The 6,158-nt window shown below is 49.2% G+C and overlaps 1 protein-coding gene across 4 annotated transcripts in view; it reads right to left on the minus strand.

The window, feature by feature from the left end:
• Positions 1–6,158, minus strand: part of MGAT5 (alpha-1,6-mannosylglycoprotein 6-beta-N-acetylglucosaminyltransferase) — a 353,237-nt gene that overhangs the window by 313,757 nt on the left and 33,322 nt on the right. The window lies entirely within an intron of this gene.

Below are 6,158 nucleotides of genomic sequence, written 5' to 3' on the forward strand. Positions count from 1 at the left end.
CAAGAGAAGTACACGGAAAGCTGCAAGGAGACCGTGTGTACATCCTCATTTTCATCGTTTTGCCAGTTGGTCTCCAAATATTCCTATCTATTCACACTTATACATAACTCCAGGGAGGCCAATCCTGAAAGGAAAACACACTGGTACTATTGATTACCTTTTTTAAACAAATCTAAGATCGAAACCATCCTTACAAAAAAAAAAAAAAAAAAAAAAAAAAAAAGAGCCCAACTGCTGAGAGAAAAGACCAGATTTGAAACAAATATTCAAACAAGTAGATAAAACCCTAGGAAATGCAGAACCCCGCCAAGATCACACCCTTATTGGGGAGAAAAATAAACTCTACTCTTTCAGATCAATTTGCAATTTTTGAAAACTCAGAGGGGAAGTCAGAGCAAGGGGAGAAGTCCCCAGGGGAGAGGCCTGGGCTGCACTCTCCCCTTCCCAGGCCTGTGGTTCCTGGCATCTGCCTCCCTTAAGCTCCAGACCAGGGGCCCAGGAGGCCCGAGGGGCAAATCCTTGGCTCAGGTCCCTCAACTGCTGGAGGGGAGAGGGTGGGCAGGAAGCCAGCCTCAGTTATATGAGATTTCAGGTAACCAGGTTCCCATCAGAAATATGTGTCTCCTCTCAGAAGATCTTACTCCACAGCGCTGAAAAATGACCACTTCCTTCCTCTCTGCCAGTTACACCCAGTGCCCAAGGCAGGGTGCAGCAGTTCCCAGGCAGGCAGGCTCTGACCTAGTCCTGCTCAGCCAGCTGATGAAGGACAGTCACTCCCCCTGATGCAGGCCAATGAAGGCCCATTGGAATCCAGGGGGAGTGAGTTGTACTTCACAGGGGCATACATTGCTTGAAAGAGCTGCAAACTCACTGACCATCCCCAATACTCTAGGAAGCCCTCTGCATCCCAGCTTCCTCACTCCTCACACTGCCACCTCAGCTGCCCATTCTTCCTCGCCCCAGCCTCCGGCTCCAAGGTGTTCCTGCTAAAACTCTGAAGGCCACAGCATGCTCCTGGCTGATGAGAGCTCACAGTTCACCAGCAGTTTCAGATCACACTACTGATCAGACCAGAGCCCCAGCTGGCAGCCCTGATGCTCACTGACAAGCCCTAGGCTCCAATACCATATCTGTTACAGCAATCCTTCTTTGGAGCTGAAAATGCACAGATGAAGGAACAGAGATGCAGAATTAAAGGAACGAACACACATCAAGTCACAGAGCTGACAGGTGGCAAAGCCAGGCTATGAATCCTGACAGTCTAGATTCAACTGTAACCTTTGTACTGGCCATGCTCCTTTCAGCCACCCTGGACCGCCTGACCTTTCACTAGAATGCTGGAGGAAAAAATGACCTCTTAGATCCAACAAACCATCCTCAGCTGCTGGGTGCTGGGGAGGGCAGGGAGGACCAGCCACGTCCTCCCCACCTACACTGACAGGACTGCCCACACTCATCAGCATTCCTTCGAGGAGCAGAAATGGAAAATGAAACTAACCATGCAGGCCAGGCTGCACTGGTCAGGCCAATGTATTTGATTTACTTGGTGTAACTCATCCTCATTCCTAGCCAAACCCAGCAGCACAGCAAATCTGCACTTTCTCTGATGCCATTTAGGAACCACTAGCCCCTGCCCATCTTGCCCCAGAGCAGCAATTTTTTAAAAATAGTTTAATTGTTGTTGCTGTTTTTTAAGAGAAAGAGGAAGGGAGATAAAAAGTATGAGAAATACCAATGTGAAAGGAAACATCAATCAACTGCCTCCTGCACACCCTCTACCAGGGATCAAGCCTGCAACCCAAGCATTGACGAGCAACCTTTCGGGCACAGGATGATGCCCAGCTAACTGAGCCATATGGGCCAGGACTCAGAGCAGCAATTCTCAAGGAAGACTTGGGAGAAAAATGTCAGAATCCACCCTAGGAGCTTCTAAAAAGATATGCCACCACCATCAAGAAACGCAAAGCAAATAAACAACCAAAAACCCAGAATCTTCTAGGGCATAAACAGTAAGGAGAGGAGCTAGAAGTCTAGTTAACTTCCAAACTGTGTGGGCCAGTAACAAGCCCCAGCCACCTTTTTTACTGAGCAACCTTTAGAGAGAAATTGTGTGGATTTAGACCAACATTCTTCAAAAGAAAAATAATGCAAGCCACTTAAGCAATTCAAAATGTTCTAGAAACCACATTCAAAAGGTAAAAAGAAACAGGTGAAATTAATTTTAATAATGCAGCTTATTTAACTGTGGTCATAGATCCTGCCCCCATGTGGACACAAGATGGCCAGCAGGGGAGGGCAGTTAGGAGTGACCAAGCCGGCAGAGGAAGAAAGTTGGGGCGACCAGGCCTGCAGGGAAGAGCAGTTGGGAGGGACCCAGGCCTGCACGGAACAGCAGTTGGGAGGGATCCAGGCCTGCAGGGGAGGGCAGTTATGGGCAAACAGGCTGGGGGGGGGGGGGGGGGGGGGAGCAGTTAGGCATCAATCAGGCTGGCAGGGAGTAGTTAGAGGGTGATCAGGCTGGAAGGCAGAAGTAGTTAGGGGCAATTAGAAAGGCAGGCAGGCGAGCAGTTGGGAGCCAGCAGTCCTGGACTGTGAGAGGGATGTCTGACTGCCTGTTTGGTAGGATCGGGCCTAAACGGGCAATCGGACATACCTCGAGGGGTCCCAGATTGGAGAGGGTTCAGAGTGGGCTGAGGGACACCCCCGACCCCATGCATGATTTCATGCACTGGGCCTCTAGTATTATGTAGGCCTAAGTGACCAAATGACTGGAATGATCTGTTGCTATGATGTGCACTGACCATCAGGGGGCAGATACTCAATGCTGGAGCTTCCCCCTGGTGGTAAGTGTGCTCCCACAGCAGAAGCACCACTCAGCTGACCAACTGGTCCCAGGAGCCCACCAGTCCAGCAGAAGCCACTCACTGCCTCAGTAGTCCTGTAGGTCCAATTTTCTGAGAATGGCCCAGGCACCAGAAGACCAACACCACTGGCACAATCCTGACAGCGCTGTGGGCCTCCTGGAAGTCAACCTCTGGCTCCGTGGCCGCTTCCCCTCCCTAGATACTCCACAAAGAAGAAACAATATAAAAGCAGCTGCCAGGTGGCTTCTGACAACCGGCATGAATGTCAGTGGGCAGATCTGGATCCCAGGCCAGCAAGGGCATCCCACCACCTGCCCGGAGGGCTGATCACATCCCACCACCATCCCAACTCCCTCAGGACCACATCCATGCACAAATTCATGCACTGGGCCTCTAGTGTAACCATAAGGGTCCTTAGAGAGAGAGACAGGAGCATCACACAAAAGCAAACATATCAGGAAGCAGAATTTGGTCATTTGCATTAAAGATGAAGGGTGACCAGATGCCATGGCCACATACATGGCCACCTCTAGAAGCTGGAAACGGCAAGGAAAGAGAGTCTTCCCCCAAAGCCTCCAGAAAGAAAGCAGTCCTGCCAACACCTTGATTTTAGCCCAATGACTACGTTGGACTGCTGACCTCCAGAACTGTAAGATAACAAGCTTATATTAAAGCACCAAGTTTATAGCATTTTGTTACAGCAGCAATAGGACACTAATGTATAATGTGTAGAGTGGTAGTTAGACACACACACCGGCTAGGATGCCTCTCCAAGTACAGTAGTAACTGTACTTACAGTATTAGCAATGGTAACAGCTATTTATGGAGGGCTTACTCACACAGCCTCAAGTATCCTGCTATAAATACTTCACAAGCATTTTTTAAAACATAATTTTCAGTTTGGAATAACTTCAGATTGACTGAAAACTTCCAGAGAGAGTACAGAGTCCCCGCCTACTGTTCACCAGCTTCCTGGGTGCTAACCTCTGACAAAACCATGACACATTTGTCAAAACTAAGAAATTAACATTAACTCAATGACAATTTTTACTGGTTTTCCACCAGCTTCCACAGGAACCCTATCTTCCCAAGAACAGACTGGAGTTAAGTGCATCGAATGCCCATGCGGTGGAGGAGGATGTGGGACTTAGTAACATGCAAGCATCTACTCCTGATCACGACAGTGAGGACTGGTGAGGCTTTGCAGCTGGTTTCCTCTGCTTGAGCATTTTCCAAAGCTCGCTGTGGATGCCCTGTACAGGGAGACGGGAATGGGTGCAGAGCCAGTGCCTCCTCCAGGCAGGCAGCCGCAGCAGGGCCAGGCCAGGGTGGTGGCAGCAGAGGTGTCCAAGCAAGAGAACTGTCCAAGTAGCAGAGAAAGCACTTTCCCCCCCGCCCCCAGAAAAACAAACCAAGAAACTCCTCTCTCAGGGGCTGCCCGACAAGCTCTAAGGCTCCTGAACAAGTGGTGTGTCCTAACCCATCCGTGCATCTTCCATTAGAGAATCAGGATAAGGCCTGAACAGAGGCCTCTTGCTCTGGGGGACTAACCCAAACATAGGCTCTGTCGTGGTGGCAGAATTGCCAGCACTCACCTCTTCAGCCAGAGCCTGCTATTCTGAAACTACATCCTGAGTGACAAGTCTGTTTTCCCTGTTTAGAGCAGCAGGAAGGGCCACGAATGGCCATGAAATCTCAGTGCTCTCAGAAACCCTGCCAGATTCAGAGTGAGAGGCACCGAGAGGCTTCCAGCTCACACTTGAATAATCAGAGTCTCTCCTTTAGTGACCTTGACTGCTTCCCTGTTCATTAGGGGGAGAATGGCAGCTCGTTCATTGGGGTGGCGGACTTTTCCCAAAAAATCCAACTCTGACTTGGTAAAGTGGTGTAGGTATTGGAGAAGCTCAACCACTTCCTTGGGTTAGATATTGAGTCTAAGGGTGTGGTCAGTGTTACTTTAAATTTAAATGGTGGTGGTGCGGGGAGAGAATGGAGGCTTCACCCCAATCATCCTACAGAGCCTGGGAATCAAAGCTGCGGACAGATCTCCGTTGGCAGTGGGACTTCCCAACCAGCCAGTAGAGCTGCTGGGCTTCCAGTCTCCCCTGGCCCAGTGTCAGAGTACCACCGGCCAGGCTTCCACTCCCCACATGAGCCTTGCTGCCGCCCCATCCTGTGGTCTGGACACAGTACAACAGGCCAGGTGTGGAGTCCAGGGGCCTCTAAAGTGAGGAGGGTTGGGTAGGAAGGCAATGAAAGCACCAGTTCCTTATGTAAATCAGCCACAGTCACACTTAGGACAGTTATATTAGGGCAGTCATGAAAGGCCATATAGATCTGAGGTATGAAGGGCTTTGCCTTAAAAGGCTACAGAAGCATGAAACTCTTGAGTGACTGTCCATCCCCCCCACTAGTCATTAGCCCAAATTCTCCTTCCTGACACTCACTGTCTTAATTAGCCGCATGGTGTCTGGATTCTAAATTGAAACTTTAAAATCTGTGTGAAAAGCTGTCTCTCTCTCACTATCAAAAGTATGAAATTATTAACTACCTCCTGTTTTGTATTAGAGGATAATGAACCTTAAAAAGAAAATGCTACAGCCCTAACCTTACCCCACTCAAAGTTGCCAAGAAGCTTCTAACAAGAAAGGAAAGATAAGGAGAGAGGACTGTAAGGAGAAGCCCACCTCTCTGGGCCTCAACCCCAAAGCATTAGGCCTGGAGCAACTCCCCCTTTTCCAAGGAGCCAGAGCACAGCTGATGCCGCACAGTGAGCTCCCAGAGAACTGCAGTCCTCAGCCACAAGCACACAGTGCTCCAGGGCCTGTAAGATGCCCAGCGGGTGGCTTAATCCCCCAGCAGGGTCCAGTAGGGGATATATAAAACTCTTCCAAGACAGTGAGCCTATAAACGGAAAGCATTATCATTTGTAACAGGATTAATAACAACACCGGCTTGAAACGCGTGCGCGCACACACACACACACACACACACACACACACACACACTGGGTTACTTTTCCAACCTCTTCAGGGAGACCATTGGGTCTGATGGAGGATTTTATTTCTTTGTTTTAAAACAAGATAGCATCCTCCACCATGTGACCAGCGGGCTCCCTCTCTGAGGAAATTATTTCTCAAGCATCTGTCCTACCAATGACAGGCTGCCTGAAGACCAGAGGTCAAAACAAAACAAAAAAGGACAGTCAAGAAGAAGGTCCAGAGGAATTTTACAATTCTGATTTTTTTTAAAAAAAGAAAGATCAAAGTCAGCACCTTAAAAAGCTTAGGGGTG

Source organism: Pipistrellus kuhlii, unplaced genomic scaffold, assembly GCF_014108245.1.
Source record: "Pipistrellus kuhlii isolate mPipKuh1 unplaced genomic scaffold, mPipKuh1.p scaffold_m20_p_7, whole genome shotgun sequence".
Lineage (NCBI taxonomy): Eukaryota > Metazoa > Chordata > Mammalia > Chiroptera > Vespertilionidae > Pipistrellus > Pipistrellus kuhlii.